Source organism: Mustela lutreola, chromosome 9 (assembly GCF_030435805.1).
Source record: "Mustela lutreola isolate mMusLut2 chromosome 9, mMusLut2.pri, whole genome shotgun sequence".
Taxonomy (NCBI): Eukaryota; Metazoa; Chordata; class Mammalia; order Carnivora; family Mustelidae; genus Mustela; species Mustela lutreola.
In genome coordinates this window covers 125,070,828-125,098,811 of record NC_081298.1, presented here as the reverse complement: position 1 = coordinate 125,098,811, position 27,984 = coordinate 125,070,828, and the positions used below count along the sequence as shown (strand labels likewise).

Below are 27,984 nucleotides of genomic sequence, written 5' to 3'. Positions count from 1 at the left end.
TACTGATTCTGTGACTTTAAGTGGTCGCTTTGGAAGTAAACCCACAGATCCTACAACTCCAGGTGGACCAATAGTAGGAGGAGAGCTAGAAGATGTCAAACCAACTGATTGAGCTGCTCCTGGGGCCAAAGTTGCAATTTCAGACTGTGAATCTCCAGATTCTATAACATGTGACCGTGCTGGTGGAATTATTCCCACGAAATCCATAGCTTGTAATAGTGCCACTGGACTATGACTTGAATCCATGACTTGAAGCAATGCTGCAGGATTTACCGTCACATTATCTGTGACTTGATTCAGTGGGCTGGAGGTCATCTTGGATTCCATAACTTGATGCTGAGCACTTGGTTTAGTGACTTGATATGATGGTTTAGTGCTTACACTCACTTTTTTTGTCGTTTCCATTGGTTTCCCAACTTTGTCTGGTGGCTGTGTGAACAAGCCCACAGATTCTATCACTTCTGAATGTGATTCTGGAATCATCCCCATTGCATCCATGACTTGAAGTAATGCTAAAGGAGTTACCTTTATGCTCTCTGTAACTTGACATGGTAGCCCTGGGGTCAATTCCACATTAGTCATGTGGGACTTATGCTGCTGAATCCCTTTTTCCAGAGGACCTAGGACCCTCTGTTCTATATTAAGTTCTAGAACGTGTTTTGGCTGCTCCTGCAGTCCAGTGGTCTTCTCTGGAATTACGTCAGCTCCTAAACTTTTGGGAAGCGGAGTGCCCAATGATGTAGCTAAGGGCCTGGATTCAAGGATTTGCGGGCCATCCCCAAGTTGTGACTGCTTACCTGGGATAAGTGACTGTGAAATTTTTGTTTCTGTTCGATTTAATCCAGATTCCACTCCAATATTCACATGGAGCTGAAATGATGGACAGTTTGGGAATTTATTGTAGAGACTTTGTTCAGTGCTTTGATGAATAGGCATAGATACCTGGATTTGAGGTTTCTGTGCTTCGGGAACTCCTCCTTGTGCCTCAGTTAAATAATTCAGCATTGCCCATGACTCCCTCACCGGCAGAGGCACTGTTTGTTCCCTCAAAGTATAAACCTTCCAAGCCATATGTCCCTCTAACTCCCACCGAGCCAAAGGAGAGAGCAGGATTGGAGCCCACCCCGAGAACCGTGGTCTTGCCTTGGTGAAAATAAAATCTGGCCCACGATCCAATGTCAAATGACTCTTGCTCTCTCCCCCACTCTTTGTTTTTTCTTGTTGGCAGAGATCTGGGGATTCGAACACAGAGTTGATCAAAGAGTTTTGGGATCTTAAGGGTGAAAGAGCTGCCAAATTCTGTAAAAGTTCTGATTTCCCAAACTCTGAGAGCTGAAAAGGAGGCAGGGCTGTGCCCTGGTTCCTGAACATGGAAGACTGGTTTCTGGGTAAAATAGGTAAACTATGGCTCCGGATTTGCCGGGTTGTTCCTTTAGAAAAGACGGGAAGGTGGGACAGGCTGGAGTTGCTGCATAATGATCCGGAGGAGCTGCTGTCCTTAGGAGAATGTTTTGCCTTCTTACAGCCACAACAGGGTAGAACAGGCTCCTGAGGCACAAGCACAAAGGAGGTGGAGGAAGAAATGGTATCCTGTGATTCAGGCAAACAGAATTCCTTAAGAGCTGATCTAGGAAATAAAGAAAAGTTTCCATTTGCTTTGGGGCAGGAAAAAGTAGGAAAAGGGAAAGGTAATGGCTATTTCATATGTGAAATATTTTGTCCTGAGGGAGAACAATAACAACAAAAGAGGTTGTCTTCCCCAATCTCAATTACTTATGTAAAGAATTCCTCTATGAGGAGGAGAGGAAGGTATGGGTCTCCATTCCAATCAGAAATGATCCATGGACTAAACCTTTGGACCCAGAATTTATGCCCACCGCCCAAACTAAGTAAATAAGCAACCAACTAACAATCTCTTTTCCCTCTCTTTTTCCTTCCCTCTTTCCCTCTTTCCCACCTCCCTTCTTCGGTCTCTTCCACCCTCCCTCTTAAAAGTTCTACCACCTTTGGGGCATCTGGCTAGCTCGGTTGGTAGAGCATGCAATTCTTGATCTCTAGAATTCAATTCAATTCAAGTAGAGTTTACTTAAGACAAAAACAAAAACTTCCACCACCCAACCTCCTCCCAGAAACGACCTTCCCTGACCTTGCACATTCCAGATGTTGGAAGATCTGTTGAAGACTTCTCTCCATTGACCAGAATGCGTACTCCTGGGCCCATCCCATAGGGAGACCTGAAAATCTGGATACAAGAGTAGGTCAATGTCACTGAAGTGATATTAAAGTACTAGTAAGGAAACCAGTAAGAATAGTGACTTGACTTAGAAAAGGAACAGCTATCATTCTGAAGGAAGTAAAACAGTACTAGGTACCTTTCTCTTCACTCCTACAGAGCTTATCAGTAGAGTAAGCTGAAGAGAGGAGGAATAGATAGTGAAGGTCAACTCTACTCACTGTGTCCCATTAGCTTCGGAGCAGCTCATCCTAAGATTTTCTTCCCACTGGGAAGCTGGGAGCAGAGATAAAGAAGCTTTTAGCACCCTAATTGTTGATACCACCTCTACCTTGTTCCACCCCCTTGTTGTACACATAAGAAAACAAAGGTGAAACCATGCCTACGGGTCATTAAGTTAATTAGTGGTAGAGCTCAGACTTAACCCAGGGCTCAAGTTTTTATATTTTGAACTCTACTATGCTGCCTTCACCGTGGAGTAGATGAAGCTGTTGGAAAGAGCAGGAACAATCATGCGAGTAGGGAGTTGGAGTAGGGGAACCAAAGTTCATAACACATATTTTTCCCCCAAAGGATTCTATCCAGTGCCTATGACAGGGGAAAAAGTTATCGGAACTTCCTGCACCAAACATTAATCTCACCCAATTTCTTTCCTGATACTTTGAGTTCTACACAAAAGGAAAATTAGGCAAGAAAGCATGGGGAAAGGAAGCATAGGAAGAATTATCAATCTGTTTACATCTCTTTGGAAGTTGCTCAAAAGAATCTGGCATCTTTGGAGATGCTAGAAAGAATAAGCACATTTCTTTCATTTACATAATCCTTTTCCAATTCCCTCCCTCAACCTGTTATTAAAGTCTGGAGTCTTAAAGCAGACCCACAGTTGATTTGTCAGTAGCCTTGAGCTGAAGAATCAAGGATAGGATCTTTCTGACCTGTGAGTTTCTGCATCTTTTTGAATTTATGCTTCTTTGAAGTCTAGAGAGGCACAAAGAGAAAAGAATAAAATCAGAAAATGTTCTAGGTTAGAGAATCAAGAGCACATTTCCTCTTACAGACACAAATATTGATCCAGTTGGTGTCCATAACCACAGCACAACTGGCACCCCATTCATGTATTCATAGATCATTTAATGAGTGCTTACTAAGTTCTAGGCAGTAGCTTGGGTGCTAGGACTACAAAGGTAAATATGACCCCTGTATTCTGGGAATTCACATTAATAGGGAAAACAGATGTCTAAACACCTAAGTTATAATACAGTGTGGTAAATATAGAGCACATAAACCACATGTAAATAAATATAGAACAGAAACATCTAAATATATTAATAAATAAATTTAAATTTATAGGTATATTAATAAATAAATATATAACAGAAATATAAGCGTCAGAGAATAAAAGGACAGGGATTCACTGCCTGGGAGAGATGGGAAAAGTTACTCCAGAAGTGGCCAATTGTACTGGAGTCTGAAAAATCAGCAGAAAGTTTTTAGGTGAAAAAAGAGCATTCCAGGCAAGTCCAAAGCAACATCCCCAAGAAGATTATAAAGTCATGAGTGTCAGGTGCACATTTGCTAAGACAAAAGCTGAAAATAGAAGTGGAAGCCAGATTTTGCCAAATGATGGAATTTTTATTTTATCCTTTAGGGCAGAATTTCCCGATCAGTAACATAAACTCCTGAGTTTTTTGCAAGCACATTCCAAGTCACTTTAAAGGCAGAATTACATTTGTTACCATTTCAAATAAAACAATTTTTATTTCTCCCTTTTGAATCATGACATCAGTCTCGGAGAGTGTATTACAAGAGCCTACATAATATTCATAGTATTGCCAAAATGTTTTAGCTAAACAATGTTGAATAAAAGTGTTAAAAGCAAAAATTCTCCCAAGAATCCTGGTTCAACATAAGAAAGTAAATCAATGTGATACACCACATTAATAACACAAAGGGGAAAAAGACTGGACAATTGGAGAAAAAGGATTGCCAAAATCCAACACCTATTCATGATTTAATAAAAAAAAATTAAAACACTTAACAAACTAGGGATAGAAGGGAATTTCCTCAATATAGTAAGGGGTATTAATGAAAAACCCATAGCTAATATCATTCTCAATAGTGAAAGCCTGACAGCTTTTCTTTTAAGGTAGTGAACAGACAAGGATGCTCAATTTCAGTACATTTCTTTTCTTTTCTTTTTTTTTTTTTTTACAGATTTTATTTATTTTATTTGACAGACAGAGATCACAAGTAGGCAGAGAGGCAGGCAGAGAGAGAGGGGAGGAAGCAGGCTCCCCACTGAGCAAAGAGCCTGATGCGGGGCTCGATCCCAGGACCCTGGGATTATGACCTGAGCGGAAGGCAGAGGCTTTAACCCACTGAGCCACCCAGGCACCCCTTCACTACTTTTCTTTAACATTGTGCTAGAAACTCCAACCAGAGCAATTAGGTAAGAAAAGTAAAACCATCCTTTCCTTTGAAGAGGAAAAGTTAAACAATCTCTATCTCTATTCACAGACACCATAATATCATAAAGAATACACACGCACACACACACACACACACACACACACAAAGAAACCCAATTAGAACTAATAAATGAATTTAGCAAAGTTACAGAATGCAGAATCAACACACAAAAATCAGTTGTTGTTGTTGTTGTTGTTGTTGTTTTTAAGTTGGCTCCATACTGGGCCCAATGGAGAGCTTGACCTCATGACGACCTAAGATCAAGATAAAGATCAATATCAAGACCTAAGCTGAGATCAAGAGTTGGATGCTTAGGGGTACCTAGGTGGTTCAGTCATCAAGCATCTGCCTTCTACTCAGGTCATGATCCCAGGGTCCTGGGATCAAGCCCCACATCTGGCTCCCTGCTCAGCTGGAAGCCTGCTTCTCCCTCTCCCACTCCCCCTGCTTGTGTTCCCTCTCTCACTGTCTCTCTCTCTCTGTCAAATAAATAAAATATTTTTAAAAATAAATAATTGAATTTAATTTTTTTTTTAAAAAGATTGAAAATAGAAACCCTGCCTAAGTTTCCAGCCTGCCTCAAGAATTTGGGATTTATCAGCCTCCAGAAATATATTAATACCAGCTAATTTTTCAATCTCCCCCCCAACTCTGTGTGTGTGTGTGTGGGGGGGGGATCTGGTGTTTGTCCCAGACTCCTGACACAGAGCATCAAAAACACTGGGGGGGCACCTGGGTGTCTCAGTGGGTTAAAGCCTCTGCCTTCGGCTCAGGTCAATATCTCAGGGGTTCTGGGATCGAGCCCCGTATCGGGCTCTCTGCTCAGCAGGTTCCTCCTCTCTCTCTGCCTGCCTCTCTGCCTGCTTGTGATCTGTCTGTCTCTGTCAAGTTAATAAATAAAATCTATTAAAAAAAAAAAAAAGCGGTCTGGTGAGACACTTGTCTGGTGCTTTGTTTAAAAAAAAAACACTGGGAATTTCCTGAGTGATAGGAATGCCTTGGTTATGCTAATGAGGTAGAAAAGAAAAGTTATTTCTCCCTTTACTTTGGGAGGCTGACTTAACCTTGATTCTAGAATCTGATCAAGACATTATTAGAAAGGAAAATTCACAGGTCAATCTCTTTCATGGAAACAGACGCAAAATTCCTAAACTTAATATTGGCAAACTTGATCCAACAATATATAAAAAGGATCATGAATAGTGTCACAAACATGTTATATCTGTTTCAGGAATTCACAGTTGGTTTAATACTTTAAAAATTCATTGTATTTCAGCACTTTAATAGAATAAACAAGAAAAATCCTATGAACTTCTCAATAGAGGCAGAAAAAGTGCTTGATAAAATTCAACACCCATTCATGCTAAAATTCTTAGCAACCAGAAGTAAAAGGGAGCTTTCTTCATCTGCTAAACAATATTTACAAAAGCCACACAGCAAACATTATGCATAAATGGTGAGTTAAAGAAAACCTTCCTCTACATAAAGAAAGAAGACAAAAATCCCCACTATCTACTGAACACAGTACTGGGAATCTTACTCCATGCAACAAAGCAAGGAAAAGAAATAGAAGTCATAGGATTAGAAAAGAAGAAATAAAGTTATCATATGCAGACAATGGGACTGTGTAGGGAATCACAAAATGCCTTTGGAAAAGCATCTACCGATCCATTTTTAGGATTGATAAGCAAATTAAGCAAGACTTTTAATAAAAGGTCAATATAGAAAACCCCCCCCTTTTGTTTTTAAAAAGTCCATTTTATTTTGAGGTATTTATTATTATTTTTAAAGATTTTATTTATGGGTGCCTGAGTGGCTCAGTGGGTTAAGCCTCTGCCTTCAGCTCAGGTCATGATCTCAGGATCCTGGGATGGTGGCCCACATCAGGCTCTCTGCTCGGCAGGGAGCCTGCTTCTCCTCTTTCTCTCCCCTCTGCCTGCCTCTCTGCCTACTTGTGATCTCTGTCTGTCAAATAATTGAATAAAAAGAAATCTTTAAAGATTTTATTTATTTATTTGAGATAGAGACAGTGAGAGAGAACATGAGAGGAGAGAAGATCAGAGGGAGAAGCAGACTCCCCATGGAGCTGGTAGCCTGATGCGGGACTCAATTCCGGAACTCCAGGATCATGACCTGAGCCAAACGCAGTTGCTTAACCAACTGAGCCACCCAGGCACTCTATTTTGAAGTGTTGACATAATTTAGAAAATGACATTTTTTTTTTAAGATTTTTTAAAAAATAATCTCTACATCCAGTGTGGGGCTCAAACTTACTATCCCAAGATCAAGAGTCACATGCTCTACTGACTGAGCCAGGCAGGTGCCCCTAGAAAATGGCATTTAATGACCAGACCTGGTGGCTCAGTGTGTTAAAGCCTCTGCCTTCGGCTCAGGTCATGATCCCAGGGCCCTGGGATCGAGCCCCGAATTGGGCTTTCTGCTCAGCGGGGACCCTGCTTCCCCCCCTCTCTCTCTCTGCCTACTTGTGAACTCTGTCTGCCAAATAAATAAATAAAATATTTTAAAAAGTAATAATAATAATAAAATAAAATACCAGAATTGTGTCCCTCCTAATAATCATCATGACCTTTGAAATTGTCTCCCATCCCTCCAAAGTAATTCTGATAAGTCTTAGATCCAACTTACCCATTTAAAGAAATAGAGAAGAAAAATGGAACATATTAAATAACAACATGAGTATTTAATCAGTAAAATCTTGCATGCAAAACTCTAGAGGACAAATGATCCATTTCTTTAACATATAAATGGAAAGAATAAAAGAAAGATATGGAGGTAGGGAATCTACAAATTGTAAGGAAATTAAACACACCAACCAATCTCAATATGTGAACCTTATTTAGATCTTGAGTCAAACAGACTGTCAAAAATGATTTTTATCATTTATGATACTTTTGGTATTTGAATACTGATGGATATTTGATGGTACTCAAAGATGATTGTTAAATTTTTAGGCATATAATGATACTGTGATTAAGTATTTTCTCTTAAAAGAGTCTTTACCTTTTAGAAACACGCATTTAATTAGGAATGAAATTATGTTACCCGACATTTGCCTTGTCAAAAAATGTGGGTTATGGAATCACGAAGATTCATTATGCACTTTTTTAAAAGATTTATTTTTTTATTTATTTGACAGACAGAGATCACAAGTAGGCAGAGAGGCACGCGGGGGTCAGGGGTGTAGGGAGCAGGCTCACTGCTGAGCAGACAGCCCGATGCAAGGTTCGATCCCAGGACCCTGAGATCATGACCTGAGCCAAAGGCAGAGGCTTTAACCCACTGAGCTACCCAGGTGCCCTTGAGCCACCGTTTTTGCCTTCAGATGCCCAAGATGAAAAGCAACAGTTACTCCCATGGTTTAAGAACCTAACCATCTGGGCACTTGGGTGGGTCAGTTGGTTGAGTGTCTCTTGATTTGGGCTCGTGTCCTGATCTGAGAGTCATGGGATCAAGCCCCACATTGGGCTCCATGCTCAGTGGGAAACCGACTTGAGGTCTCTCTCTCTCTCTCTCGCCCCCTCACTGCCCCTCCTCACTGCTTGCGCACACGCTCTCCCCAAATAAATAAAAATAAAATCTTTGTTTTTTAAAAAAGGACATGACCTTCCACCATTTGGGATAAACTGCCAAAGCTCCAGAACTCCCATACAGTACAAAGGTTGGGGGAGGAAAAACGGACCCTGGGCTTTTTAGCCAACCTAGGTCATAGGAGGCTTAAAGCAGATTATACTCAATGTAGACAAGGAACTATATTTGCCCTTTCTTATATCTAAGTGTTCTGGAACAATGCACACCTGTTAAAGTCAATGAACTTTCATGCCTCACCTGTTACATGGGGGAAAGTGGGCATTCGTCTTTTCCTCTTAAAGATGTTAAAATGAACTTTCCAACTTTAAAAAACATGCTGCTTTAAAATGAAAATATTATATACCTAATGTCACTTATCATGTATTATGAAAAAGAGATAAAGTGATGTATAAATTCCCAAGGGGTTGACAAATTTTGACAATGAAAGTTTTCAGGGTCCAAACAGGCTGGGAAAAGCTGCTGCAGGTGGTGGGGTGCTGAGAGATTTTGTTTGTTGGTTCAGTCAGTTTTGGCGAGTGACACAGTCAGCCGTGGGAAGCTCTGTGCGTGTGGTTTCTCTTCCATAAAGCCAGGGCTATGTTCTATGCTCTAGGCTGGAAAAAGTTGGTAGGAGACCAGCCAGCATACCATAAATAGATGAAGTCCTAGTGAGGACAGTAATACTCAAGTGGGATTGCTGTGTTTGAGAGATGTTTATGAGAAGAAAAAACACTGAAAGGAACTTTGTGGCCAAATATGTTGATAACTAGATCTACCTCCAAGATCTAGAGTATAGGCTAATGCTGTCCAATAGAATTTTCTATGATGATGAAATATCCAAGATCTGCTCTGTCCAATGTGATAGCATCTAGCCACATGTGATACTTGAAACATCCACAGTGCGAGTAAGGAACTGAATTTTAAATTGTATGTAATTTTGGTTAATTTAAATTTGAATGGCGCCACGTGGCCAGTGGATACCGGACTGGGTAGCACAGGTCTAGACAATTAATTTGAGCGGCAAGGTGAACATCTCTGCATAGATTTTACAAGCACTTCAAATGGTAGAGTTCATTTTCAGCCTCCTACCACACAACTTCTGCCTAATGTTTCCTATGTTGTTCAAAATGCCATCATCTTGTCAGTCACCCAGGGTTAAAATTGAAAAGTCATGTATTCATTTCACAGACACCCAGGGAGCACTTACTAAATGTCAGGGAACATTTTTCACGCAACTAGAACAATCATAAAATTTGTACAGAACCACAAAAGATCCCAAACTGCCAAAACAATCATAGGGGAGGAAAAAAACACATCTGGAGGGGTCACAATCCCAGATTCCAAGGTATACTACTACAAAGCTATAACAATCAAAATAGTATGGTACTGGCACAAAAACAGGCACACAGATCAATGGAACAGAATAGAAAGTCAGAAATAAACCCATGATGATATGGTCAATTAATCTTTGACAAAGGAGGAAATATGTGATGGGAAAAAGTCTCTTCAACAAATGGTGTTGAGAACACTGACCAGCTACATGCAAAAGGATGAGATTGGACCATTTTCTTACAACATACACAAAAATAAACTCAAAACAGGTAAAGGACCTCTATGTGTGACCTGAAACCATAAAAATCCTGGAAGAGAGCGCAGGGAGTAAGATCTCTGACATTGGCCACAGCAACATATTTCTAGATATGTCTCCTGAGGCAAGGGAAAGCAAAGCAGAAATAAACTGTTAGGACTACACCAAAACTAAAAGCTTCTGCACAGCACAGGAAGCAACCAACAAAACCAAACAACAACTTACTGAGTGGGAGAAGATATTTGCTAATGACATATCCGATAAAGGGTTAGTATCCAATAGAGAGAGAGAAATTACACAATTCAACACCCCAAAAACCAAGTAATCCAATTAGAAATGAGCCGAAGAGAGGTGCCTGGGTGGCTCAGTCAGCGAAGTGTCCGACTCTCTGTCTCAGCTCAGGTCGTGATCTCAGAATCATGAGATCAAACCCCACGTTGGGTTCCACACTCAGGGCTGAGTCTCCTTGAGATTCTCTCGCTCGCCTTCTGCCCATCCCCCACACTCGTGTTCTCTCTCTCTCTCTAAAATAAATAAGTAAAATAGTTTTAAAAATTTAAAATAGAATTATATTATCCAGTAATTGCATTATTGGATATTTACCCAGAAACTTTGAAAACACTAATTCAAAAGGATATAGTACCACTATGTATATAGCAGCATTATTTTTTTAAAAGATTTTATTTATTCAATTGACAGAGAGAGAATGGATGAGTGAGGCGGAGGGACAGAGGGAGAGAGAGAAGCAGGCTCCCCCTGAGCAGGGAGCCTGACACGGGGCTTGATCCAGGACCCCAGATTCATAATCTGAGCCGAAGGCAGACACTTAACCAACTAAGCCACCCAGGTGTCCCCAGAGTAGCATTATTTACAAAAGCCAAATGATGGAAGGATCCAAGTGTCCACTGACAGATGAATAAATAAAGAATATGTGATACACACACACACACAAACACACAATGGAATATTGTTCAGTCATAAAAATGAATGAAATCTTGAAAAAAATGAACAAAACCTTGTCATTTGCAACAACGTGCATGGATCTAGAGAATATAACGCGAGGTGAAATAAGCTGGTCAGAGGAAGACAAATTCCTCGTGATTTCACTCACATGTGGAATTTAAGAAACAAAACAAATGAACAAAGGAAAAACAAAGAGAGAAATCAAAAGAGAGACTCAAGTACAGAGAACAAACATGGTTCCCTGAGGTGGGGGGTGGGGGATGGGTGCACGGGATTAAGAGTACACTTATCTGGATAAGCACTGAGTGATGTATAGAATTGTTGATTTACTATATTGTACACCTGCAACTAATATAACACTGTATGTTAACTATACGGCAATTAAAATTATAAAATTATAAAATAATATACAAATTTCCTTTCTTTAAAAAAAAATGTGACAAGGCACGTGGGTGGCTCAGTGGGTTAAAGCCTCTGCCTTTGGCTCAGGTCATGATCTTAGGGTTCTGAGACCCAGCCCAGCATGGGGCTCTCTGCTCAGCAGGGAGCCTGCTTCCTCCTCTCTCTCTGCCTGCCTCTCTGCCTGCTTGTGATCTCTGTCTGCCAAATAAATAAATAAAATCTTAAAAAATAAGTAAATAAATAAAATCTTAAAATAAAAAAACCTTTGGGCATAATTATTTTTTTTTAAGATTTATTTATATTTGAGAGAGAGAGAGCGTGGAGCAGGGGGAGGGGAGGGAGAAAGGAGGAAGGGAGAGAGCCAGACTCCCTGCTGAGCGCAAGGCAGGTCACAGGGCTTGATCTCATAATCCTGAGATTATGACCTGAGCCTAAATCAAGAGTCAAAGACCAACTGAGCCACCCAGGTGCCCCCTGACATCTTCCCATTGCATATAGAATGGATATATATATATACATATACATACATATATTTATGTATGTATGAACTCTTCAGCCTGGCATTGAAAGCCCTCTACAATGTCACCTCTGTCAATTTTCCAGATTTTTCTGTCACTGACCTCCCTATACTGCTACCTTCCAACCACATAGGTGTCCTCTCTTCAAACATATCCAACACTCTTCAGTTTCCCCCGCTTTTCCCCAATCCATTCCTTCCAACTGGAAAGTTGTCCCTACTGTCTTCCATCCACCCTATCCATGTCCAAAGCCCTTCCCTTCTTCTGAAGCACAATTCAATCCTGAGCTCCCCCAGAGGCATTTTCTAGATCCCCCTGCTTCAAAAGACTGCCTCCAACCCCTTCAGCACTATTTATACTTCTACTAACTCTTATCATTTTCTCTTTCATTATGTATATATCCATCTCTCCCCCCAGGTTCGCCTAGAGCTCCTAGAGGGTGCGGTTGGGGTTTTATTTTTCCTCAATGTCTAGTGCGCCACCATACATAATAGGAGCTCAAGGTTTGCTGAAATAAACTGAAAGGAACACGACTGAGCATGATTGACACTTCTAGGAAGACATCCATAGGCACTGTCTCAACTCCCCTCTTCCCCCACCCAGTTCCTCCCCTGGCCCAAGAGGTAGGCGTTTCCAGTGCTTCAGAGGCAGGGACGGGGAGCAGTGGATTTCCAGGGAAGGTTGCATCACATACCTCTGAGGCTCTCTTGGCTGCCTCCTGTTCCCTGCTCTGTTTTCCAGAGAAGAGCAGCCAAAGCCTCCAAAGGAATAAACCAAGTAGTAGTAGAAGGCTGACACATGACGGAGGAGGTATGGCCAGCCGCCAAATCGGTGCCATTTCTCAACCCCCTGACTCTCTCAGCCAAACAATATTACTCCTCAAGGCTGTGACTCCATATGACAGCACAATGGCCATTGCAATGTCAACCTGACAGGGCCCAGCCAATGTGCGAGCTGCTTGGGTCTCTTCTCTGAGATGTGTCCATCAGAGGCCCCTTCCTGCAGCTGCCCATGGGCTCTGCCTTGGCAGCCAATGCTCAGGGAAGACCTCCTTTAGCATTCTACTAGGATTGGGTTGGCCAAGTTGGCATAGAGAGTATGGAGGGAAGATTTCAAAGGAGCAGCCCCTCCAAAGGGCTTATCTTGTCCTATAAGCATCTTCTCTGGAACCTTTCACTCTCTAGAGGTCCAGGTCTGCTGTCCTATGTTCCCAACCACAAATTAGAATACTGAGGCAAGTACATTTAGGAAACTTAGGCTATCGTAAGTACAGATACTATCAGGAAATGTGATTATACATGGTTTCCTAACTCATTGACACATTTCTTAGCTGCTATAGTATTGAAACAGAGATGAGATGTCACTTAGGGAAATTAAATGATCTTAGAGGATCACTCAGCTCTAAAATCCATAGTCTCATTTTCCAGAAGATTTATTATGTCATTACACCCAGAGTTATCTGGATTCTCTATGGTTAATTCCCTGTAAACAAAATTTACAAAGAATCAAATTATGCTGTAGTAAAAATGAATAAAATTGACCAGGTTTTTTTTTTTTCTTGTAGGAATGTTAATTGGAAGATCAATTCAATTAAATAGCTATTGAATAGCAGGCACTGTTTCTGAAAAAGACAATGATGGTATCTCACCTCACAGAATTTTCAACTCACTGGGGAAGACCAAGTAATGTTCTCAGGAAGCCCATCATCAAGGAAGTGGTTAAAAAACACATGATATGTCCAGATTATGAAAGACTTTGCAGTCATATAAAGATTATAAAGAATGATACTTGATAGGCTGAGCACACCTTCCGAGGCAGATTACTAGTATATGCCAGCCTGATGTTCTAAGGTTAAGCTTCGAGGTACAGTTTTGGTTCTTAGAACACGTGTGTACAATTTGACAAACACTTATAAAAAGGATTTTATTTATTTATTTGAGAGAGTGAGAGAGAGAGAGGAGTCTCTAAGCAGGGGGAGGGGCAAAGGGAGAGGGAGAAGCAGGCTTCCCACTGAGCAGAGAGCCAGACACAGGGCTTAATCCCAGGACCCCAGGATGGTGACCTGAGTCAAAGTCAGATGCTTAAGCAACTGAGCCAACCAGGTGCCCCACTTTTTTCTCTATGTGTTTAAAAATGTAGTCTTTCAGGGTATCTGGGTGGCTCTGTGGATTAAGCCTCTGCCTTCAGTTCAGATCATGATCTCAGGGTCCCGGGATCGATCCCCGCACCAAGCTCCCTGCTCACTGGGGAGTCCGCTTCCCTCCCTCTCTCCCTGCCTCTCTGCCTACTTGCGATCTCTTTCAAATAAAGAAATAAAATCTTTTTAAAAAATATATTTCTTGTGTCTTGAATATTCACTCACCATTATGTTCGAGTTTTGTGATCTCTGTCAAATAAATAAAATATTTTTAAAAAATGATGATATGGATATATTTATACGGAAAAGTGTTCTTATTTTTCAGTGAAGAGAAGCAAGTTAAAAACAGCATGGCAAGGATGGTCCTATTTTTGTATAAGTATATTTAAACACTTACACATGCATAAAAAAGCCTAGAGGGACATTCTCCAAAATTTGTCTAAGTGGTTTTTTGGAAGAAGGGTGGGTTTTTTTGTTTTTTGTTTTAAACATATTTTATTTATTTATTTGACAGAGAGATCACAGGTATGCAGGGAGGCAGCAGAGAGAGAGAGGAGGAAGCAGGCTCCCTGTGGAGCACAGAGCCAGATGCGGGATTCTATCCCTGGACCCTGAGATCATGACCTGAGCCAAAGGCAGAGGCTTTAACCCACTCAGCCATCCAGGCATCCCATTCTAAGGATATGTTTTTAAAATGGGACACTGGATGTTTTGTTTTCATAACATTAAAAAAAAAAAAAAGCATTTGTATCTGAGATTTATTCTTTTCCTTGGCACAGTCAAGGTCGAATTTAAGGAATATAAGCAATCCCTTAGATCCTTTAGTCTCCTGAAAACACTGGGGCTCAGTGAGCCCACTGAGCCACCCAGACGCCCCTAGAAGAAGGTTCTTATGGATGCTTTTCTCCTTTTGATTTCTGTATTTTCCAAAGTGTTTACAATAAAAATATTGCTACTATAATTATAATTTTCTTTAAAAACACAGATCTTTTTCAAAGATCACAGGATAACATTCCCTACTATATCCCCTATCCCTGGAATAGGACCAGGCACGTGATAGGTACATAATGAATGAATGAGTAAAAGAATCTGGCTCAATTCATGGATATGGTGGAAATTTGTACTGTAAAGTGAAATAAACCACAGACGTAGAGTCACAAGGCCAGGGTTCCAGTCCTGGATCCTGCTTTAGCCACGTGGCTGTGATTACAATGCTTTAATCTCTTAGTTTCAGCCTCTTTATCTGAGATGGGGGGAATAACCTACATCCTACATCCCTTATGAACCCATTATGAGAAATGATATTATAAATGAAATAGTTTGTAAAGTACAGAGTCCTACGTGTGTATTAGGTATGATGACGGCACAGTGGAAGCTGGAAGAGGCATCTCACATCAAGGAGGGTTCTAGACAATGTGGGTTTCATCGGAGAAGATTTCTCAGGAGATGCGAGATGTCAAAGGAGACAACGAATGTGGAAAGTATGCCAAAAAATAGAGCTGTGACCAATGAACACCATTTGGAAGGGAAGACAAAGGTACGCACTGGAAGGAGCATGGACCCCCTGGCTCAGGGAGAAGGGCTTCCTTTGAGTTCTGAGTGCAGGTAAGAAAGCATGGCAGCTGTTTGGTCAAGTCAGGAAGCTTCCTGGAAGAGGTGATCTGAATAATGGATGAGACCACATCTCTCCAGCGCAACCCTTCAGGGCCCTGACGGTGCCCTGTGGATGGTGGGCAGGAGTTAGGTGAGAAAACCGAGGAACCACAGATGCAAAACTGCTTTCTTTCTTGGGCCACAAAGCACAGCTGAACTAATATTCAGATGTCCCAGTGCCCTCTCCAGACCAAAATGCAAAGTATATCCAAATTGATAATTATTGCTATGATTATTTCCACTGCTTGTACTGATAATGTCTTGCTAAAGCATTATCAGTGCTTCAGTAGTGAAATTATAATTAGTAAAATTATAATTACAAATATAATCAATTATAATTAGTGAAAACTAGGGAAATTATCATTTCATGATATTACAGACAATATCTGTATTTTGTCTGCAGTGAATTCAGCATAGTGACCTTGCAAGGATATACCTTAAAGACTTTTGTATGGTGAGGATGACTATAACATCAACAATGAACCTGAAACAAGGGACAAATGAGTATCTGTCAGGTGACTGGTGGCCTGGCCTGTCTTTTTCATATATTCCTGGAGAGAACTGAGCCACTTCCTTGGAAACACTGACCAGTGACCCAGTAACACAAGAACTTGCCCAGCTGGCTTTCTGGGAGTCCAACAAAGCTTTCCACCCTCCAGCCTTGAGGTTTGTTTGGTTGTATTTTGTTGTTGTTGTTTTGTTTTGTTTTTAGATTTTATTTATTTATATGCCAGACAGAGATCACAAGTAGGTAGCGGTAGGGGGCAGCAGGCTCTCTGCTGAGGAGAGAGCCTGATACAGAACTCAATCCCAGGAGCCTAAGATCATGACCTGAGCCAAAGGCAGAGGCTTAACCCACCCAGCCACCCAGGCACCCCAGCCTTGAGTTTTCTAATTTCTGGAACCCTTGCCCCTCTGAGTCCCTCAGCACAGAGAACACCCTCTCATTCCCCATACCTGGATGAAGTTCCCTTCCTATTCGAAGAAAAGCAGTGGCCACGTGATGCGGATGATGGAGGGAAGAGCTTCCTCAGAGGGGTCTGGAGTAACAGAGAGAGAATGAGCCAGAGCAGCATCCCCAGGAAGGCCTTGCTGTAACTGCCACCCCAGGTTCCGTCTCCAAGGCTGGACCCTCACTGGCAGGGTCTGCCCCACGGTGCTATGCGCCAGGGCCTGGATGTGGGCCGTCTTCTCCTTCACCTGCTCCAGGAGCGCCTGCACCTCCATGAGGTTGTCTAGGAGAGGGGAGGGCGCCAGAGAGAAAGCTGTTCTTCCTGTTCCCTGCAGTCCTGTCAGGACATGCGCCCCTCTCCCTCCCTCAAGGCAGGTGCTTTAAGACCCAGAAAAATGGCAGCTCCCCTGAGTCACTCCCCTGCCTCCCTCTGCTCACCCCACTGCTCCTGCCTTCCCTCTCACCATCCAGGGTGAAAATGAAGACCACGGTGTCGATTTCTGTGAGGGATGGCAAGATGCACGTCAGGAAGTCCTCTTGGGAGAAGGAGAACTGGGGACCCTGGGCCCGAGAAAATGTGGGGCCCCTCCCATGAAGAACTCCCACCCACAGACCTGCGGACCACAGAGGGCCTCACAGGACCTCTCACACAGCGTGTTTGTACACAGATGGAAGAACCGAGGATCAACGAGGTCAAGTGTTTTGCCCAAGATGATGCAGCAAGTTGAGGGAAGAGCCCTGGACTAGAGCCAGCTTTAGAGGGAGAATCCAGAACCTTCCGCCCTCTCTGTGCTTCCCCAAAGCCTCCCGACCTCTAACCCATATTCCCTTCCATGGACTGTCTGCCTGCTCTCCTCCCCCACCTGTCCCCAGCGCCCCTCACCTCCCACTCCCTGCACACCTGTCACCTTCACAACCTGCCCCATGTCCCGTCATACACTCGCCCCCGTGGATGAGCTCAGTTCTCTGGTTAAACATGTCACTCTGATCACCAGTGAGAAAGCCGCGGATATCTCGGTAGTCTGGAACGTTTAAGGACTGGGAGAAAGGAATGATGGGCTTTATAGGAAAGATTGATTCTAGGCTTGGGGGAACGTTCATGGGTCTTGAAGGAAAGTGCCCAGAGGGGTGGCGGGTGAGGTGTCACACACATGGGAGGCCACAGCTAAGCGGGGCTGGGAGTTGAGGAACCAAGTCCTGAGTAGGGGTTCACAGCAAGGAGCATTTGACTGAAATGCCTATTCAAATAGGACAGTCTGGACATCGAATGAGGAACCCCCATGGGCTGCGGATGGGGGTAGGATATCAGTTAGCATTCAGGAGGAGCCAGGAAGAAAGTCTAGACTGGGGTCCCACCGGCACCAAAGCTGTGGATACACTCCACTCCATCCATGATAGCCATGATGCCCAGGGTCTGCCAGCCAACCAGGTACACACGGCCTTTTTCCTCCAGGCTGAGCACGGGCCAGAAATCAGGACACGAGAGGAGACACGGCAGTGAGAAAAGATCAGGGATCAGAGCAAGATGCACACGGCCAAGCACAGGTGCAAACCAACAGAAAGGTTACCGCGCCCTCCACCACGCAGACCTGCTCCCCTCACCGCGTTAAGGAGTCCTCAGGGTCTCCGCTGTTCTCAGGACAGTCCCCCATCCACGCAACCTCCCCACTCCTAATACGTTTCCACACACCTGGTGCTGGCTTGCATCGTCAGGGCAGCGATCTTCGGGCTTTCACTCTAGGTCACCTGATGAGCCCGCTCTAATGTCCGCAGGATTTCCAGAAGGCACTTGGGAGAAAGGCCACCAGCTCCCGGGGTGGGCCCAGGGCCCCCTCTAGACAGCATGGGTACCCAGCCCTGCCCAGGGGAAGGCACAATTCCCTGACAACTAAGTTCTGCTGGTCCCTAGCGGAGGTGCGGGGAGTCCTGTCAGAACGCAGGGCAGAGGACAGAAAGGACTTCCGTGAGCAGAACACAAGACCCAACCGAGGCCGAAGGACATGAAGAGAGCGGGGCGAGGAGGACGGGCTCGGAGCGGACGGGGAGGTCAGGGGGATTCTGGGAGGCAGGCCAGAGACACAGGCCCCCGCAGAAGGAGTTCTTCCTGCACGACCTGGGCCCTCCCCCAGCCAAAGACTCTCTGAAATGAGGTGAGCTTTCGGTGTCCCAGGTGGGCTCCGGGATTAGGTGTCCCAGGTGGGCACAGAGATCAGTGGGACCTGAGGAGCCCAGGGTCCCCAGGAAACAAGTGAGACTTTGTGTGCTAAGAAACCCAGGCCAGCTCTTTTCCCACGGCCCAGGGTGCGGTGGCGGTGGGACTGGACCTGAAATGAGCATCCACTGCGGCACATACATTTTTGGTGAAGGAGAGTCCTCCATTAAAAGGAGCAGGGTTAACAGTATCTCAGACTCATTTATATCGTCACTTGAATTACGCTACAAGCCTGGAATCTGGGAGTTGAGAAAAGGACCTCAGAAAGCACCCGGCCGCCCCGCCCCCCAGGACCACTACTGCATGTGCAGAGCTGCTCTTGAGGAATCCACAAGCCTTCCATGGAACATTCCAGCGACAGAAGCCTTCAGCTTCATCAAGAGGCCCACGCCAATGGTGAAGTCAGCAGAGCTCCCTGCTCCTGGCCGGGCACCAGCATCTCCAGGGGTGGTCTCAAAAATTAAGGGATTTCAGGGCCTCACCCCAAAGTGACAACATCCGAGCTCTCGCACAAGGGCCTACGAATCTACTTTCTTCTTGCTTTAACACTCCTGAGGCTGAACATCCAGGGAACCACACCTGAGCACTATCGGTTTCACATGCTGATCTCTGGGATCAAAGCGGCCATCTACATAGAGAATAAGGCGGAGGTGATTGGGTGGCACAGAGTCCTCAGGAAAGGGGGACAGGGTGGGGTTTGAGTAGCCAGAGGGGGACCCAAGGGGAGCCTAGGATGACAAAGGAGAATGGTTGCTACAATAAGGGAGCTGGGCAAAGGGGAATCAGAGGCCACTCCGCACCCACGGCTCCTTTGAACAGATGCTTCTCTTTGGGGTCCGCATCGTCCCAACCCTATTCTATCTCCTGGGCCTTGTTTTCCTTGTCTCTCCATTCCTGTTTTGAATGTATGCTTTCTGGTATTTGATGTGGCCTCTGTAAGCTGCCTTTAGTCCTTCCCGAAAGAAGAGACTACATCAACCAGTGGACCAAAAAAACGAAATAAAAACAGAAACAAAACAGAATAAAACAAAAACCAACCAAAAACAAAATCCTCATAAGCTCAGGGACAGTCCGTATTTACTCTAATGTTCTGAGATGTGGTGAGCAAGACCATAGCCACCATGCCCTCCTCTTCGTGGCTGTAATGTAGATTTTGGTTTTGTTTGTTTGTTTTGTTTTGTTTTAAAGATTTTTATTTTTTTATTTGGCAGACAGAGATCACAAGCAGGCAGAGAGGCAGGTAGAGAGAGGGGAAGCAGGCTCTCTGCAGAGCAGAGAGCCCGATGCGGGGCTTGATCCCAGGACCCTGGGATCATGACCTGAGCCAAAGGCAGAGGCTTTAACCCACTGAGCGAGCCACCCACTCGCCCCTGTACTGTAGATTTTGACAGGTTTCCTCTCAGCCTCCCTCAGGGGCCTGGCCCGTCAATGCCTTTCATTACAGTGGGCTCACCTGGCCATGTTCACGGGGCTGAAACCAACCAGGACTGGTAAGAAGGTGCCTGGGCTGTCCATGCCGGAGTCCACCTGGCCTGCCACAAAGTGAGCCTGATGGCAGGGGGAGAAAAAAGGGTATGATGAGAGCGCAGGGGTTACTCTAGTGTTTCCTGAGGCGCAGGACCATCAGATTCCCCCGAGTCCTTGTTAGAAATGCAGAGTTCCAGCCCCAGGGAAGATTTACTGGATCTGCCTTGGAAGGGGAAAGCTCCAGGCCTGTATTTTTAACATGGTCCACCAAGGAAATCCTCTGCATGGTAAAGTTTCAAAACTACTGGACTAAATTGTATGCTCCTTAAGGTCGGTGTCCTGCCCTTCTTGTGTGTCTCCTTCCGCATCTAGCATTGCTCGACCTGTTTCTCTTAGTGAATTGTTAGAATCAGTATACTGCAGTGGTGAGAGAAAATTGGGGACACCAGATCCAGTGCTTGGAATCTTGTTAAAATGCAGATTCAGACTCAGTAGGTCTTGGTGGGGGGCGAGATTCTACATTACTAGCAAATCTTTGGAGATACTGATGTTGCTAAGCAAGGACCATGCTTAAGTAGCAAAGGACAGGTCCAGGGGTCAGCTTCTTATGTAAAGAGCAAGAGAGTAAATATTTTAGGCTTTGGGGCCCCTGTGAACTCTATGCAATACCCAACCCTATCGTTGTAGCATGAAGTGGCCATAGATCTTATGTAAACACAAATGGCTGTGTCTCAATAAAACTTTATTTACATAAACAGGCAGCAGCATGATGGCCACTGTGGTTTGCTGACCCTGGGACTAGTCCATCTACCTTGCTTGTTGAATGGACTGACACACAGGTATTCTGGAATCGGATCCTTTCCCTGTCATTCCACATTCATGCAGCTGGGTCTCAATTAGTGAGAGTAAAATCAAAATTCCTTGCGTGAACCCTTTCTGTTTTCTAGTACCCACTTCCGCAATCTATTTTCCATGCTGTTCTGCCCCCACCCCCTTCCTCCCTGTAGAATGGATCCCCCCAGGCTGTCTTCACACTCACAGAGAGTCCCACCGAAATGCCAATGACAATCACCCTCTTCTTCCCAGCGACCACCTAGGAGAGGAGGGTGGGTGAGACCGTGCCACCAGGAGGATTCTAGGATACAAACCTATTGCATGGAGATGTCAGGGTCAGGACTGCGGAAGAGAACGGGCTTTGGCTGGATGGGGACTTCAGTGTCCTCGTGAGAAGGAACAGACAGAGACGTCTGGTTGACTATCAGGGGAAAACACAGACCTTCTTCAGTTCTTCAATCCCGTGCAGGGCACTATCTTCTGTCCCCTCCCTAGATGCCACCACAGACCTAAGAGGACAGACTCAAAGTCAGTGGCACTGGTTGGAAAGCAGAAGATTATGGTATACTAGGGAAGAAAAGGGAATGCATTAAGAGAAGGGAATGATGGAAAGATATCATTGACTGAAACACCTACTATTTGCTGAACACCACAACAGACACTTTTTAGGGCTGGACACTCCAATTCCAACAAGGGCCAGACAGGTGACATGAGTATGTGAAATGGGCCGAGGATAAGGCAATAAGAAATAATGGCGACCAAAGCAAACTGGGCACGATCTCCACCTGAAAGCCTGAAAATTCTATTTCTAGAAAATACTATCCAGGCCAAAGAAAATATTCACAGGCCAACGTGGCTTACCTGTCACTGCTTGCAATGAGGTAGGTGTAGAGGTTTCTGTCCTAGACCTTTCAAAGCTGGTTGAAGGAGACCTGTCACCGGGGAAGGACACGGGTTAGTGATGAAAGTGAAGGGAGCGGTAACCTTGGATTTTGACAACTAGTGTGAGGATTCCCTCAGGCCAGCGCTTAAGCCAGTCCTGCTTGGAATTTGGCACGTCGAAAGCTACTTGCAGATGACAGCTTGGGGTGCATGGGATGTAGAGACACCCTCAATACATGGAGTGGGGCCCAGGTGGGTTCCGAAGATACGAGGTTTCACGGTGAGATCTGTCTTTGAGAAGAGAGGGAGCCAGGCCTCAAGAGGGCCACCTAGGAGCTTAGCTATGATGAGCTTTATGGTCCTGAGGGTTACCCCGAGAAGGCAGAGGAAGGAAAATCGGGGACCAGGATACTCACAGACATGAGAAACGCCATCCTGCCAGAGCTGCCCCCTCCACTCAGCACCACCAGCTCCCCCTCAGGTTCCTGAGAAAGAAAAATTCCCAGTGTCGCCAAGGCCTAGCTCCTAGCTCAGCTTGGGGGAAGCACATTCCTTCTTTGTCAGCAACAGAAGAACTCCTGGGGAGACTCCTTAACCCTCCTTAACCACACAAGGGAACAGAAAGATGCCTGGATTTGAGAACGAAACTTCATTCTGACTCCTAAATCTGGCTTAGCTACTTACTCCAACCTTACTCATTCCGGAAAGGACGGAGAGCAGCTTTGTCATCCAGCAATCACTCAATAAAAAGCAGTGCTACCCAGCAATTATTAGTTGGATATATTTGGGCAAGCTACTGTGATTGTCCTTTGTTTTCCTATCTGAAAAAAAAAATGGAAACAATCACACTCATTTCACAGGTTTTTGCAGGTAATGAGTGTGAAAGCACAATGTCAATTACAGAGTGTGAAGTAGATAATAGTTATTATAATTACTGTTGATTAATAAGATGACAATAAAGAGGCCAGAGGGAGGACTGGGAGAAAGGAGAATGGAGATGGAGTAAAATGAGAAGTGGAAGCCAAGAAAAGAGATCAAGTGGGGAGGGAGAGAAGTTAGGGGGGGAGGAGACAGAGAGACTGTACCTTCAGCACTTCCTGCACTTTGCCAGCCACTTGGACCATGGTGGTCAGAACTGATTCACTATACAGTCTCTGTAGGGAGCAGGTGGGAATCAGAAGCCAAGAAAAGGACAGTGGATTTGGGGGAGGGGGAGGAATGAATGGTGTGGTGGAGGGGCTCTCAGGTCTCAAACACGAAGGACCATTGGCATGGAGCTGGCGTCTTTATTTTCAGTGTCCAGGGGATGGGTCTGGGTTACCTAGTCTGTGGGCATGACTTGCCGCTCCTCCTGGAAGATCTCAGCATCACATTGTCCCAGCAATGGAACAATTTCCTCGGCATCTGCTTTGTCGAGGTCCTGGGTCAGTGGGTTTGACTCCTCTGTGATTGGCAGGGCTGCCTCATACCCAGACCTCTAGAGGGAAGGGAGCACAAGAATGCAGACAGGAAGCCCAGGCCTCGCTCACGCCTCTGGATCTGGAGGTGGGAGTGGCAGCAGGCACAAGGTTTGGGGACACACACACACACACACACACACACACAGCATCCAAGGATTTAGCCTGAACTTGGTACTCTGGGCCTAAAGGGGAAGGTCAGGAAGGAAGATGGGAAGGAGGAGAGGGAAAACAGAAACCCAGGGTGGAGGGAAGTCCAGAAGAGAAATGATTCTAGGAATCAGTGCAGAAGACCAACATGGAGAAGGTGGGATGAGGGAGTCTCACCTCCCACTTGCCAGGCTCTGGGGTCTCAATCGCGTGTTGAAACCATTTTGTGCCTGGCATGGTCTCATGCTCTGGACACCCTGTCGTACCTCCATCTTCAGCTACACAAACGCTTCTGTCACGCTAACTCTGCTTCCAGCTGGCGGGGGCCTGATCTGAGCCACAGTGATGATTAACCCAGGTACCCTGGCCTCTCCGAGCACCGCCCCCTCTGAGTATCTCTCCCCACACCCTTTCCCTATCAGTGGGCCCCCATCCCTCTGGGCACCCCAGGGAAGCTCTAGGGCTTCCTCTTTGCATACATGCACACTGCCCAGCCTCTGTTTTGCCCCATGAAGGGGCAAACCTGAGGTTCATTACTCTTAACCTTTGGAAATAATGACCTCTTCTCCAGAGGACCTGGAGCTCAGAAGTGCAGGGTAATACCCAGTCCCAGGACAATGAGAATCCCTGAGCAGAGGATTCTTCTGGGACAAGGATGAAACAGCAGGCCAGAGATCAGGGTCCTCAGGGACAGCAGAGGTCAGAGGACCTGAGCCGTGGCTTGATCACATGTCCAGAACACACAGTACTCCGGGCCCCTCTTGCTCCATTTCACTCTTTCATCTCAGAAGGAAGGTAACAGAAGCTTTGGAGCCCCAGGGGGACACACGCTGAACTGAAATTTACGGGAAAAAAGTGCCACAGAAATAGAAATGCTGCAATGAGAATTAGAAACCAAAGTATCTGCCCTAAATACATGAGCCAACAGTTATTTACACTGAACAATGCACTTTTCACATGCAGTATCTCACTGGGTGCATTCCCACTAAGGAGACCACACTGACACCCTCGTTTTACAGATGGTAAAGCAAAGGCTCAGAGAAGTAAGGTCATTGCTGAAGATCAGACAGTTGACAGAAAGGAGACTCCCACCAGGTTGTTACTCCAGATCTCATGAAATAGTTTAAGGATTTATGTTGGTTAAACACGAATGAAGTAACTAACACGCTGGTGCAAATTCATGATAATCCCTCGCTCACACAGTGTCATAAGATTTATAAAGACATTCCCCAACATTATCTCACTGGATCCTGCCAACAGCCCTATGAGGTTCTGGACGCTCTGGTTTTAGGAAACCTGACACTTAGACGACGAATTTCTGCACACCAGGCAGGAAGAAGAGCTAAAAACCATAGGTTGCTGCTCTTTATTTAGACTTCCCCGCTATATACCCAGCCTGCTGTCTTAACCGCTGGACTCCAGCTCCTCCCGTGCCCAGACACCTAGGTGACGCTCAATAAATATTTGTTTAATAAATTAAAGAATGAATGAGAGCGAAGAGAACCAATATCAGATTACCAATGGGGAAGAGATTTAAAAGCTGACGCAGTGTACAAGTGGAGATTTTAGATCAATTATCTCGCCACTCTGTCCCCTCCGGCAGGGGAAGTGGGATTCCTCCTCCCAACTTGGCTAATTCTACCCGGGCAGGGAAGGGGCCCTCCCGGGAGCCCGAGTCCCTCGCACCTGCGCCTCTCTCTACGGCCCCCCCCGCCCCGGCTGGCTCCTTGGACGGAGCCAGGATCAGAGGCAAGGGGACCGGGGAGGCCGCCAATGGGAGGGTCGTGGGAGGGGCCCCGGGAGAACGGGGTCGGGGGAGGGGGGGTAGGGGGATGACGGCGGCAAGAACCCCGGCGGGGCGGGGCGGGCCGGCACGTCCCGGTTCGGCTGCGGCGGAGCAAGCGGGGCCAGCTCTGCAGAAGGCGGCGGCTAGAAGGCCGGGACGGTCACATCCCGCTGCAGGGGCCGGCGGAGCGGCCGCACTGCCTCCCGCACCGGGACTCCGGCCAGCGGCCAGGCCGCGCCGGCACCGACCCCCCGCTCAGGGAGAGACTACGCGGCCCGTCGGAGCTCTGGGGTCCCCCGCAGCCCCGCGGCCCGCTCCCGCTGCGCCTCCGCCTGCCCTCTGCCCGCGCTGTATGTATGAGTGAGGAAACCGAACTCAAAAACAGATGCACTAACACCCTGGGGATGGGGACAGGGTCAGGGAGAGCCTCAGTTGGTGATCTGCCCAAGACTGAAGGATCCCGTAATCTCCTAGAGGGTAATGACACTCCCACAATCTCAGGCCTGGTGCCCATCCTCTTTCCACTGTCAGCAGGGCCAGAAGGTAGGTCTCTTGGGGTCTGTGCCCCTGGACCTGGGGAATGGCTATCAGATGGGAAATGTCCTTCCATCCCCCGGGTCCGGGGGACAGACACTTGTTCAACTGTATCCCACTAGGTCCCAGATGGGCCCCCATTGCACCTGCATCAGGACTCTCGGCATCCCCAGCTGCCCTCACATCTTGCCTCTGGGTCTCAAAGGGGGAGGGTTCTTTGGGTACTCCCCCTCCCCCAGCAACTCAAAGGAATTGTCTGGGTCTGGAGGCAGATGCTGCACTGCACTACTCCAATGTCTTCCACGGAGTCTCAGGGGCTCCCCCTGTCACCTGGTGGCCCCCCAGCTGCTGGTGACCTCACCCCTTGGACATTTTTCCAATAAATGTTCTTGGACAAACTGGAGATGACTGTTTGGGATACTGTACAGTAAGCTGAAGACACTTCCCCACTGTCTCTCCCCTGACCACAAGGGCCTCTCACCACCACCAACTCGACAGGAGCACTAACATTGTTTTAAGGTGTTTGTTTTGATTCTGTAGCCTTGAATGGGGGGGGGGGGGGAGAGGACAGAAATGGGTGTAGAAAACTAGAGCCCTCGTTCCTTTTGTTTTGTTCAGTGAGAAAGGGGGAGAAGGAAAAGAAGGGGAGGTATATAAATTCTCCTGCATCCGTGGAAACGAAGGTCATACCACAGGAGAGGGGCCGGTAACCTTTTTAACTTCACTGCCCACATTGACACCCAAGCTTTTCACCATTGATTCCTCTGACTCCTCCATCAACCTCGAGTTAATTTCCAGAAAGGGACTGAACGGTGTTTTGAGACAAATGAAAGAGAAGCTCCGCTAATAGATCCTTCAGTGCCACGTGCTCCTATCCTGTGCACTCCTGTACTCCTAGTCTTTCCCGAACTCACTTTTCCTTTTCTTTCTGTCTGCCTCTGTCTCGCTGATTCGGTCAAAGTCAATAATAACTGTAAAGTGTAAATGACTTTATATTCACTCTCTGCCACTATATCCAGAGGAGGAGGATGGAAATAAAACTGAAGGGTTGGAACTCCCCTGTCAAAAGACTTATACTTTGGGCTCTGGGGCTACTTCCTTCCTGTGAAAATAGAGGCTTTCCTCTACTGTTTCCTAAATTCCAAAGGGGGGTGGAGGGGATGGTGCCAGTGAGAGAAAAACCACTGTTTTTCCAGAGGAAACCACTGATCTTTCCAGAGCAGGTGTATCAACGCTCCTTTTCTGCATCTCAGCCTCTCTGGCATGTTCCAAGAATTTAGACCAGTAATTCTGAAAGGGACCCCAATCCAAACAGATCAAGAAGTCATTATCCTTTTTACCTCACCAAGCTCCAATCCCACGTATCACAAGACTTAACTTCATCCTATCAGATAAGCCCCGTTCTCATTTGCCCTCCGCCTTGAACCACAAAAGCATCCAGATCTGGGCAGCAGTCTTTGATCCACTGCTACCCAGTTCTGCAGTAGTACCTCTCACTGGCCACTGGTGCGGAAACACTCACATCGCAGACTCTGGACACCTCATCTCTTGGGATGGAAGTGGCACGGGGTATAGAAGCATGGCATAGATATAGGGAGCTACGAGTTCAGAATATAAAGGCTGTTTCAATGCATCAGCTCTGGGTTGAATCCCAGTTACATCCTTTACTGTTCATTTGTTAAGGGACCCCTCTAATCCCTAGTCTCCTGGCATGAGAAATGGAACTAATAATGCCATCCCTTTCAAAAGCTGTCTTTGAGATTAAATGAGATATTGCATCTACAACCTTTTGCACGGTACCTGGCAGACGCATCCTGAGGAATCGGTTAGCTATCATTATTAGCCTTGTGATACCCCGTGCACATCATAGAGCCTATCTGGATTCAACCCGGGCTGCTGCAAAACGTATGAAAGCAACCGCCCTGCCTTCCTCCAGGGTTGTAAGTATTAAAAGAAGTATTCAGCCACACTTCACTCACAGTCCAGGCGGGAGGAAGACCGCGACCCATAGGACCTCGACTTTGCGGAGGGCTCGTGGGCGTGGCTTCAGCTTGAGTTTGCAAGCGACGACAGGATTGGTTGAAGAGAGGATTCGCGTCCTCTCGGTCCCGCCCTAGACGTCACGGCGCCTGCGCACGTTCTCTCTGCTTGGCAGCGAA

General features: G+C 45.8%; 1 protein-coding gene and 1 long non-coding RNA gene across 12 annotated transcripts in view; one reads left to right on the top strand and one right to left on the bottom strand.

Annotated features, from left to right (window-relative positions):
• The window catches only part of LOC131807247 (intraflagellar transport protein 172 homolog), a 67,715-nt gene that overhangs the window by 30,526 nt on the left and 9,205 nt on the right, over positions 1-27,984 (top strand). The window lies entirely within an intron of this gene.
• LOC131807263 (uncharacterized) lies at positions 1,575-27,916 on the bottom strand. Of its 6 annotated transcripts, none has more exons than XR_009344360.1 (10): positions 27,626-27,784; positions 23,220-23,375; positions 22,315-22,383; positions 21,878-21,948; positions 21,331-21,525; positions 20,169-20,263; positions 16,509-16,591; positions 3,169-3,211; positions 2,147-2,509; positions 1,575-1,627 (listed from the first exon to the last, which is right to left on the bottom strand). It is a non-coding gene; the product is annotated as an uncharacterized LOC131807263 (long non-coding RNA). The 6 variants fall into 6 exon arrangements; XR_009344359.1 differs by lacking the exon at positions 1,575-1,627 and having other exon boundaries at positions 1,943-2,242; positions 2,455-2,509; XR_009344361.1 differs by lacking the exons at positions 1,575-1,627; positions 23,220-23,375; positions 27,626-27,784 and adding an exon at positions 27,805-27,916 and having other exon boundaries at positions 1,943-2,509.